The sequence below is a fragment of the Perissodus microlepis genome, chromosome 1, assembly GCF_051167445.1.
Source record: "Perissodus microlepis isolate ML-2025 ecotype Zambia chromosome 1, ASM5116744v1, whole genome shotgun sequence".
NCBI classification, from domain to species: Eukaryota; Metazoa; Chordata; class Actinopteri; order Cichliformes; family Cichlidae; genus Perissodus; species Perissodus microlepis.
This window is the reverse complement of record NC_140461.1, coordinates 6,766,510-6,778,426: the sequence shown is the minus strand read 5'-3', so window position 1 is coordinate 6,778,426 and position 11,917 is coordinate 6,766,510. Positions and strand designations below refer to the sequence as shown.

The window sequence follows — 11,917 nt, the reverse complement described above, 5'->3', positions numbered from 1 at the left end:
TTCCCTGATACGACCTGGCGTCCTCCCTGAAACATCCGGGCCACTGGTGAAGGGTTGGTTGCCCACAGACACCCAGCTGATGACAGTGACGGGGGAGAAAACTGTTATGCGGGGGAAGAAACCGTTGCGGATCCGAGTGAAGGATCTAGAGCTGGTGCACGACTTCTGGCTCGCCGACATTCAAGACCAGTGCATCATTGGCCTGGATCTGCTGAGCCGCTGGGGGGCCTGCGTCGACACCGCAAAGCTGGCTATCACTCTTGGTGCAGAGACTTTTGCTCTCCAGCGCGGCCAAAAGCAGGGAGCGGGGACCAGACGAGACAGGCGTCGGGCAGCTGCCGCTCAGCAGATTTCGGATGCCGGTGGCTCCGGGTCATCTCCACTCGCCTCAGCCTCAGCCTCTCAGCCTGACAAACCTCCTTCGACCGAGACCATCGAGGCTGTTGATGATCTTTGGCAGCGCAGCAGCGTAGGCCTCAACGTCGACCAGCGCCAGCGGTTGAGGTGCCTCCTGGACGAGAATGTGGACATCTTTGCCGCCAGTGACAAAGACTGCAGGCAGACGAGTCTGGTCCAGCACACCATAGACACCGGCTCTGCTCAGCCCATCCATCTGCGCCCACACCGGCTGCCCCTCTCGAAACGGCAGGTAGCGGAAGAGAAGATCCGTGAGATGGCTGCGGCTGGGGTGATCGAGCCGTCCAATAGCCCATGGGCGGCACCCGTGGTTCTGGTGGGGAAGAAGGATGGCAGCCCGAGGTTCTGCGTGGACTTTCGCCGTCTCAATGCAGTCACCAAGAAGGACTCGTACCCGCTGCCGCGGATCAACGAGGCCCTAGATTACGTTACCGGCTCCAGTTGGTTCAGCTCCCTCGACCTACGCAGCGGTTACTGGCAGGTGGAGCTAGCCCCCGACGCAAGGCCTAAGACTGCATTCACCATTGGACAGGGGCTGTGGCAGTTCAGGGTCATGCCATTTGGGCTCTGCAATGCGCCAGCGACGTTTGAGAGGCTGATGGAGAGGGTGCTCGTGGATATCCCTCGTAGCCGCTGCGTTGTGTACCTGGATGACCTGTTGGTGCACGGTGGGGACTTCGACAGTGCACTGTCTCACCTGAGCAAGGTCTTGAGTGCCATCCGACGAGCTGGGCTGCGGCTCAACCCCGCGAAATGCCGCCTGTTGGCGAGAGAGACCACGTTCTTGGCCACTGACCCCGCAAAAGTGGCTGCGGTCCGGGACTGGCCGACTCCCTCGAACGTCCAAGAACTGCGGAGCTTCCTGGGCCTAGCCTCCTACTACCGTCGGTTCATCAAAGGGTTCGCGACAATGGCCAGCCCCCTCCACCGCCTGACTGACAAGGGACAGCTGTTTGGCTGGGGGGATGCCTGTGCTGCGGCTTTTGAACAGCTGAAGGAGGCCCTCACCAGAGCCCCAGTCCTGGCCTACCCCGACGCCCGGCAACCTTTCATTGTGGACACTGATGCTAGCAATGTAGGGGTCGGGGCGGTCCTTTCCCAGCAGGACGAGGCTGGAGAATGGGTGGTGGCGTACTTCAGTCATGCCTTGGGGCGAGCCGAGAGGAACTACTGCGTGACCCGGCGGGAGCTGCTGGCCGTAGTGCTAGCGGTGCGGCACTTCCAGCCATATCTGCACGGCTGCCGGTTCCTCCTGCGCACTGACCATGCATCTCTGACTTGGCTCCTGAACTTCAAACACCCAGAAGGGCAGGTGGCCCGCTGGCTGGAGGTCCTTCAGGGCTATGACTTCGAGATCCAGCATCGGCCAGGTCGACAGCATGGCAACGCTGATGCCCTCTCCAGACGGCCCTGCGTAGCCGTCGAGTGCCGCTACTGCCTGCGACAGGAAGAGCGGGCCCAGGAGGTGCTGGGGGTGGCTACTGCTCAGGCCACAGCCGGCGGAGGGGGGTGGCTCCCATTGACAACGCAGCAGCTGAAGCGGGAGCAGGAGGCCGACGCGACGTTGGTTCAGGTGGGGGCCTGGCTGGAGGCGGCGCAACGCCCCGCCTGGATGGGGGTGTCGGGACAGGAGCCCGAGGTGAAGGCCTACTACTCCCAGCACAACAATCTGGAGACCCACGACGGCCTCCTGTACCGGAGATGGCGGGCCCCCGGTCAGGGCAGAGATCTCCTGCAGCTGTTGGTGCCTCGGTCGCTGCGGTCGCAGGTGCTTGAGCTGGTCCATGGCTCGGTGGGGGCAGGACACTATGGGAACGCCAAAACTCTCCGCCGCCTCAGGGGACGGTTCTACTGGCCTGGCTGTCGACGGGATGTGGAACTCCATGTGCACTGCTGTGACACCTGCACGGCACAGAAGGGCCCAACTCAACGCTCCACTGCCCCCCTTCAGCAGTACCTGGTGGGGGCCCCAATGGAAAGAGTGGGAGTGGACGTCCTAGGGCCTTTCCCCGTCACAGAGTCAGGGAACCGGTATGTGTTGGTGGCTATGGACTATTTCACGAAGTGGCCAGAGGCCTACGCGGTGCCGGACCAGAGTGCAACGACGACGGCCGAGAAGCTGGTGGAGGAGATGTTCACCCGTTTTGGGGTCCCGGCTGAGCTCCACAGTGACCAGGGGCGTAACTTTGAATCGAAGGTCTTCGGGGAGATCTGCCGGCGACTGGGGGTGGAGAAGACGAGAACCACACCGCTCCACCCACAAAGCGATGGCTTGGTTGAGCGCTTCAACCGCACGCTGGCCACCCAGCTCGCCATTCTCACCAGCCGCCACCAGCGAGATTGGGACCGACATCTGCCCCTGGTCCTTTGGTCGTATCGGACTGCGGTGCAGGAGTCCAGCCAGTGCACACCTGCCGCTCTGATGTTTGGACGGGAGCTCCGGACGCCTGTGGATCTGGTGTTCGGGTCCCCCCCCCCGAGCCGGAGATTGATGGTGGGCCAGAGATGGACTACTACAGGAGGCTCAGGGAGCGGCTGCAGGTGGTTCATGTCTACACCCGCCAGGCCCAGGCCAGCGCCGGAGTACGACAGAAAAGAGCCTACGACACCAAGTGCCGAGGGGGGGTTTTCATGCCTGGCGACAAGGTTTGGGTGTACTGCCCGGTTCGCAAGAGAGAAGTGTCCCCCAAACTCTGCAGTCACTGGCAAGGGCCGGCAGAGGTCGTGGAGCGGCTAACAGACGTGGTGTACCGTATCCGCATGCCGGGCCCGGGGCGCATGGTGGTGTTGCACCGGGACAGGCTCTCACCGTACCGACCACTCGCTCCAGCAGACGCCGGAGCAGGGGATGATGGTGGCACCCCATGTTCTGACCCAAGTGACTTTTCCCCCGCCGGTCGTGACCGGCCGGTGCACCAAAAGAAGGCACCTGGACATTTGCAGGACTTTGTGTGGGGTAATGGGGTCGTCGGGGACGACTGACCCCTTAGGTGGGGGCTATGTAGTGGGTCAGGGCTGTTCGGGGTTCTGTTTGTACAGTTATGTTTTGTTTATGTTGCCATAGTGACAGGTGACGCCCTCTCGCTGCGACGGTGTGTCCTTCCGGGGTCAGAGGGCGCCCTGTGTTGTTGTTGTTGTTGTTGCCGCGCTGAGCAGTTAGCTAGCGGCAGTGTTCTTCTGCAAATGTGAATAAACGGCTGTGCTCCCTGGCTAGCTCACGGGAAGCAAGACTAAACGATACCTCCGTCTCCTCCTTGTCTGAGCTCGCCACAATATGTTAAAAAAGCAAAAACGATTTTCAATTTTTTTGTAGTTTATTGCACTTTCTTGCAATTTATGTAATTTCTATTTACTTAATGCAGACATATTATTAAAATTTGGGCTATAATGGTTGTATTGATGTATATCAACTTGAAATGCTCCCAAAAAAGGCACTACAACATGTAAAAATATAATATAAGCTCTGCCGGACTTGGTTCTATGGTATGTCTTAAAGGGTTAATTTTCCAATTGCATCTTGACTAATACATTTATTATAGCCTGAAAATACAACGCATATCTAGTGTGAGTTAACATGATCTGATGTAAACAGGCATCTCGTGTATGGAAGTGCTCACTGACCATTCCATATAAAGTATTTAACAAACTTGGACATCGACCTGCTGTTTACCACTCTTGTTTCTTAGTGCTCAAAGTCTGCACTTTCTAATTCAGAATTGATTGGTTCTGGCTTTAAGCCTGTTTGAGTTTCCCTCCCTTATTTTCTGTTTCTTCACAGCCCCCCTGAGGTTAGTTTACAGTATTTTTAACAAGAAAAACTGTGCTAATAATACCTCATTACTCAAGTGAAAAAAACAACAACAACCCACTGACACTGCAGTTGGGACTCTCACTACATTAAGTTCAGCAGAAAGCCTTATCAAGCCGTCGCTAGAAATTCAGCACCCCCTGATGACATGTCAGTTGGGACCCGGGAACAGTAAATGTGTGTGATGTCTGATCCAAGGCACCAGTTGGGTCCAGAGTGTGCTGAATTATTTAGTTTACATAACACAATCCTTTGCCTCTGATTCTTGATCTAATATTTCCCAGGTCAAACATTTTCAAACACAGTAAGCTTAACTGAGAATTCTGCTGGTATGAGACAATGCACATATAATGCTTAACGACAGCAATTAATTCTCCTTGCATTGCCAAATCCAGCCCATCCAGTGTTTTCTACATCCACAAGAATTTCTCCCTAAGACAAACAAGATCATCTCCAATTTTTGAAATCTTCCGTTTAATAATGTTGCATTTTTGTGACTGTGCCATTTTACGCTCCAAAGTAAATGCTTTTGCCAAATGCATACATCATAAAAAACGACTGTCATATTTGCTAAGTTTTTTTTTTATATCACTCTACTAGTGATTGATGGTATCAATTTTACACTCAAATACCCCCCCCCCCCATCTGTTGACTAATAGATGTAGATGATTTATTATGTAAATTCCCCATTTATGTAATAAATCTAATTTTGCAACACACGATGAAACATGATATAGAGCACTGTAACATGTTCAATTAACCACATTATTAGGCTTCCAGTGTGTGCAGAAAATCCACATCTGAAGTGGAGTGCAGAAATCTGTACAGCAGTTTTCTTGAAGCAAGTCCCATAGCAATATTTTCCTCTTGTGCACACCTTGGTTCAAATAAAAGTGTTCATACTTGACTAAATATACTCAGCTCTGTGTCAGTATATATCACTATCTGTCTGTGTTTGAGCTTGGCTAATTTCTACTGTTACACAGCTGACAACACAGATTTCTCAGTTGTGTGAGGCCCAATCTAATTGCCCACCAGTTTCCCCAAGCACAGAGACAACACAAGATTCAATTGACGTGTTTGATGAGAAGATACAAAATGGTTGTTGTCTACAAAAGTTTTCTGGGGTTTTGAAGACAGCATGAGTAATCAGAAAGCAGTATGTGACATCAAATGTGACCTTAAATGGTTTGTGATTCATTCGCACTTGTGATGAACTCAAACCTGCCGCACATCCACATCATTAAGGAAAGCAACACCTTTTAGCATACCATCCCATCGTGTGGAAACCACTTGTGCTATATTCGTGTTGCAGGCTGTGATCCACATTGGTCACACCTCTGAGTGGGTGTAAGCCTTAGAAATGCAATGTCCAGAGTCAGATGGTTGTTGTTGACATATAGCTTAGAATTGATGCAAAACTGGTTTTTAATTTTCACTTGTGTCTCAGCCAGCAGCATCATGGAGTCAACACAGCATCATAGCTGTTCTTGAAGTAGTCAAAATATTTAACCTATTGATTTGCATTCATGGACACAGAATTAGATTTTTTTTTTTCCGTGTGCATGCACAAAAACAACACTTTGCACACAGTCTCAGGGCAGTTTGTTAAGCAGTCACAAAATTGTATCAGTTGATTACTGCTGTAAAAAACTGATGGCACAATCAAGTCCCGTCATGGTGACCTAGGGTTTTGAGTTTGGGAACGTTTAGGAGTTTTTCTAGTTTGTTATCCTTAAATTTTACCTCTGTGTTTTGTATTTGTTGTCATTCAGGATTATTGTTATTATGTGGTTTAGTAAGTGTTCCCCATCCTCTTGTGTGTTAGTTATCTGTGTCTCTCTGTGAAGTCAGTCTTGTCTCTGTGTGTGTCTGGTTACTCTTTTCTCTCTTTCCCTCACTCTCTCAGTCATATACTTTCAATCTCTGTCCTCCCACAATCTCGCCCTCAATGTGTGTCTTCCTAGTCTTGTCTCTGTCTCCTCCCACTGTTCCCTGTATTTAGTCAAAGTGTGTGTTTCCCATGTTTTCCTGTGGCTGGTCTCTGTCGGTTTCCTGTTTTATTCTGACATTCTCTTGTCCCGCGTGCATTATGTTTAGTTTTGCTTCCCCTGTCTAGTTATGTCTAATTTGTTCCTGCTGGGTTCCCATGTGTTTCCACCTCCCTTATGACCCCTCAGTGTACACAGTGTCTGTCTTCCTCTGTCTTTTGTTGTTGTTTACACACCCTGTGCCTTTCCAGGGTCCAGATCTGTCTGGTCTTCCCTGGTGTTCTCAGACTGTTAGTTTTAAAAGTGATCTCTCCGAGACCTGTGCAGTGGAGCATGGGGTGCCTCATGGCTCTGTACTTGGCCCATTGCTGTTTTCTCCGTATCTGCTGCCACTTGGTGTTCTTTTACATTATTTTAATGTAACTTTTCATTGTTACGCTGACGACCTGCAGCAATATGTTCCTTTAACCATTGGAAATTGTGCTGAAGTGTCTAAATTAGAATCGTGTCTATCTGCAATTAGGGGCTCGTTATCGGATAATTTCCTGTTTCTTAATACTCATAAGACACAATTGATGGTCACTGGACCGCAAAAATTTCAATACTTGTCCCAAAATTTCATCTTGAAAATATCATAAATTGCAGGGACAAGGTTAAAAATGTGGGTGTGTGGTTCGATATGGTGCTCTCTTTCAAGTCTCATGTAAAAGAGACAACAAAGACCGCCTTTTATCATTTAAGGAACATAGTCAAAATCAGACAAGTTTTATCAAGCGACACTGCAGAGGTTGTTCTCCACGCATTTGTGTCTTCACTTATCGATTATTGTAACGCTCTCCTTTCTGGGCTACCAAAGAAAAGTTTTAGAGGTTTACAGATGGTGCAAAATGCAGCTGCTCACATTTGAACTAAAACTGGAAAATTTGAGCACATTACCCCTGTATTGAAATCTCTTCATTGGCTACCTTGTCAGGTTCGAGCAGATTTTAAGGTCCTGCTGCTCACCTACAAGGCTTTAAATCAGGGGTGTCAAACTCATTTTCACTGAGGGTCACGTGAGCATAATGGTTGCCCTCAGAGGGCCAGATGTAACTGTAAAATAGTATAAATGTAATTCAATGTAACCAAATATAACGTAAAAAATAAATGTAACTACTTCATAACATACTGACAAATGTATTTATTACTCATTCAAGTTACAAATATTACTATGCATTTAAAAAGTGTTTGCTTGTTGTTCTGTTACTGTAACATACATCTAATCTAATTTGTCAAGTTAAGAAACCCACATTACTCCACTGCTCAACAATCAAACTATTTAAGCAAATAAAGAAACATATTTAAACAAGTTATGATAATAACTTATCAAAATTGTTTGGTCTCAAATGAGAGGGTCAGAATAACATACAGCTACAAAGCTACAAAGAACATGTGACAGATGTAGAATTTTACAAAAACAAAGGCTGCCCACAGCCTTCAGGAGTAAACATTTGTCTTCATAAACCTGTAAACAACAAAAACATTGTTGCACATAAAGTAGTATAACATAACTCAAAATAACAAATAAACATTGTCTCAGCTCACAACTAAGAGTTCAAAATGACATGCTGCCTGTCCTTGAACACATCAAGTGGATCCGCTCTCCACCAACCTTATCCATTGATCATGTTCTGAAAACAACAAACACAAAACAACATGTAAGTACTATCATTAAATTGCACTCGGTTGAAATACATTTTATTATATTTTAAATAGGTTTTTAAAATTACTTACCTATGTGTTTTCTGGCCTGATGTCTGACACCGTTTTCCTTTGGTCAGCGTGTCAATGTCTGGTTTTAGTTCTTGTGCTGTTGCAATCTGTAAAACAGCGTGGAGGTTGTTATCAGTGATGAGTGATCTGTGCTTGGTTTTGTTCAGATTCATTGTTGAAAACATCTGTTCGCACAAATAGGTGCTTCTAAACATGGACAGAACACGGGCAGCATGAAGTCGAAGCTGTTGCATTAGAGCAGGATGCAGTAGACGGTAAAAGTCCTCGATTGCAGCATCCTGGAACTTTGCTTTCAGGCCACTGTCGCTTTGAAGCTCGATTAACTCGAGCTGAAGGTGATGGGGGGCTTTGCTAACATCAGTGATGAAAGGACTGCTAAAGATGGCAGAGACTGAGTGTTTTGCTCTGAAGTCTGAGATGCGCCGATCAAACTCATTCATTAACCGGCTGAGTTTTGTAGCCAAACGAGCACATGAAAAAACACCTGGAAATGAGGCTGAGATCCTCTGCCAAACAGAAAAGTGGACAAGATTGCCCTGTTCCACTTGGCACTTCTATAGATCCAGTTTATGCTGGAAACGTGATCATATCGGACATCTGTGTGATGACTTGTTTGCGTCCCTGCAGCTTCTGATTCAGTTGGGCAAGATGCTCAGTTATGTCACATAAAATGGCAAAATCACACAGCCAGTTTGGATCTGACAGTTCAGACAGGGGTTTTCCTTTATTCTGCATGAAAAGAGCAATGTCCTCCCTAAGCTCAAAGAATCGTTCGAGGACTTTGCTCCTACTCAGCCACCTCACTTCTGTATGGTATGGCAGGTCTTCGTGCTCCAAACCCATTTCCTGCAGGAACAGCTGGAACTGGTGGTGATTCAGGCCACGCGCCTGAATGAAATTTACAGTTTTCATGACCGTGTTCATTACATGATTCATCTCCAGCACCTTTCCGCACAAAGCTTCTTGATGGATAATGCAGTGACAAGTTATCAGTGGTGTGTGACAGTTACTTTTCTGCAATTTCTCCTTTATTAGTCCAACCAGTCCTACTTTTCCCCCACACATAGCAGGTGCGCCATCTGTAGTTAACACCAACTTTTCCCAGGGCAATCCAGTTTTACTTATGGATTTCTCCACCGCATTATAAATGTCCCGTCCCGTTGTGGTCCAATGTATGGCAGCTACATCCAAGAGCTCCTCGGTGACAGAGAGGTCCGGCTTAACGCCTCTAATAAAAATGGATAGCTGCGCCGTATCCATGTTGTCTGTGCTTTCATCAACAGCTAATGAGAAAGCTGTGTAACTGCGAGACTCTTCAGTTAGCTGTGTTGAAAGGTTCCCTGCTAGCTCCGTGACTCGGTCCGCGATGGTGTTTCTTGACAAACTGACATTTTGAAAAGTCTGTATCTGGTCAGGGCACACCTGCTCACACACCTTCAGCATGCACCGCTTCAAAAACGCTCCCTCCGAAAAAGACTTTGAAGCGCGGGCGATTTCTTCAGCCACCATAAAGCTAGCTCTCACTGCCGCATCATTTTTGGCTTTGGCTTGTGTGAACACATTCTGCTGCCATCACAGTTTGTCTTTTAATTCTTTGACTTTTTGTTGTTTTTCTTGAAGGCTAACTTTGGCATACTTGGTTCCGTGTTTGGTGTCAAAATGCCAACGTATATTGTACTTTTTGACTACCGACAATGCCTCATGGCACAAAAGACATACCGGTTTTTCTCCTCTAAGCATAAACATGTATTCTCCTTCCCATCTTTCTTGAAACAGCCTTCCATCTGCATCAATCTTTCTCTTCCTGGACATTTTGGGATCATTTGTGGATAGCTCTTTTCACTTGTTGCATTAATTAAACACAGATATGGGTAAACTGCTACCTAGTGGCGGAATACTGTCACTGCACTGGTAACACAATCGACATATTGACATATAGACCTATTATAGACCTATTATAATACACATTAACCACTTGTGGGCCACATAAAATGATGTGGTGGGCCACATCTGGCCCGCGGGCCTTGAGTTTGATACATGTGCTTTAAATGGTTTGGCTACCTTCATACCTCTGATCTTTTGCACCCTTATGTTCCATCCCACACTCTCCAATCACAGGATTCTTGCCTTTTAAAAGTTCCTAGAGCCAGAAAAAAAAATATTGGGGAGCGTGCTTTTTCTTTTCGTGCCCCATTTTTGTGGAACAACCTCCCTCAAGATATTAGGCAGGCATGCTCTCTGGAGGTTTTTAAAGCTAAGTTCAAGACCCACTTGTTCACCCTGTCCTACATGTCTTAATTCTTAGCCTTTTAGGTTTTTTTTAAACTGTTATTGTTTTTAACTTTTATTATGTTTTTTAACTTGTATTGCTGTGTATCACTTTTATTTATTTATGTGTTTATTTTCAAATAGCTTTACAGCACTTTGTCTGAAAGCGCTTTATAAATAAAGTTATTATTATTATTATTTATTTTTTTATTATTATTATTATTATTATTATTATTATTATTATTATTATTATTATTATTATTATTATACCTAAATGCTGCCTTGTGATTAGCTGATTGGACTGTGTTAATGTGTAGTTGGCCAGTGAGTGTAAATTGGCTAATAGTGTGTTTAATGAATAATATGTAGGTAGGTGGAGGATGAGAATGTCAGACAACCTGGGCTCATTAGAGTCGTTTCAGCAGCTTAAATTAGAAAAGAGTTGTACACCAATGAGACTTCCACCATTATATACAAGTTATGCAAAAGTTTCAATGCCTGCCATACATAATGTAAAGCAAAAACGTTTGGAACGTGTGTCACAAAGAATAGATTTTATAGAGTGTTAGGCTAATCCATTATATTATTGGAAATTCCTCAGCAGCATCAGAGGACTTTAATAACCGAGATTGAGTTATAACTATTATTCCATGTGAAAACCAGTTAGTTAGTTTCAGCATGATAAATGGGTAACCTAAAGTCTCCAGTTTTAAAACTCTGGGTGTCTTTGTGGTCTTATTATGCTACTAATATGTTGGAACAGAGTGGGTTAGCACTTGTTAGAAACTAATTTACCATAATCGTTCAAGAGAAATCGCATCAGTGTAGACGTACATTAAATAAAGCCCTACAAACTGAATGAAATTATGTTAAACTTCACACTTCAGGATCACACAGTAATTACGCTGCGTTAAAAAGAAGGTTAAAATATGCTGAGGGTTCAGAATGTGCAAAAAATTCAGCTGTCGTCTCACAGTGGGAAGATTGCTGTGAGGCGACAGTGACCTGCTGGTCACTCCTGCTGGTCAGCTGGAGCCTGTTTTTGAGTTTGCATGTCCTCCCTGTGGTTATGTGGGTGCTTTGGTTTCCTCCCACAGTACAAAAACATGCATGCTAGGCTGACAGGTGATCCGAAATTAGTCATGGTTTAATTTGTGAGTATGAAGCGTCACTTGGCATAGACTCCAGCCCCTGCAACACTGTTTCAATAACAGGTTAAAAAAATAATTTTTTAAAAAAAGAGATTGTGTTTCTGATTATACCCATAAGTAAATCAATCTATTTTAATGAGATTTGCTCAGAAGACATTGTTCCATTGCGAGGTCAATAAGACTGAGAGCAAGAGAGTCTTCATTTGATTCTCCATTGGCTGACTGAAACAGTGAGTTCTTGCCGTGTAAGGACACAGCCAGAATAAAAAATTCTTTATACTAACTGGAAAACAGTAAATGTTTTCTCCCGTGTTATCTCATTGAAGATGCCAGCATTGTTGACCAGGATGTCAATTCCCATTAGCTACTTAAATTAGCTACCTAACACCTCTAACCCATTAAAACATCTGAAGTTCCTCGCCACAGGATGTACACTGGCAGTGGTTCCCTGTTGGTGGAGATATTGGCGCCTCTGTGGATTCAGCTTGTTCAGCATCCCCTGGATACTC

The 11,917-nt window shown here is 46.2% G+C and overlaps 1 pseudogene; it reads right to left on the bottom strand.

Moving 5' to 3' along the window:
* Positions 1-7,879: 7,879 nt before the first annotated feature.
* Positions 7,880-9,801, bottom strand: LOC146393234 (general transcription factor II-I repeat domain-containing protein 2 pseudogene; annotated as a pseudogene).
* Positions 9,802-11,917: the final 2,116 nt, after the last annotated feature.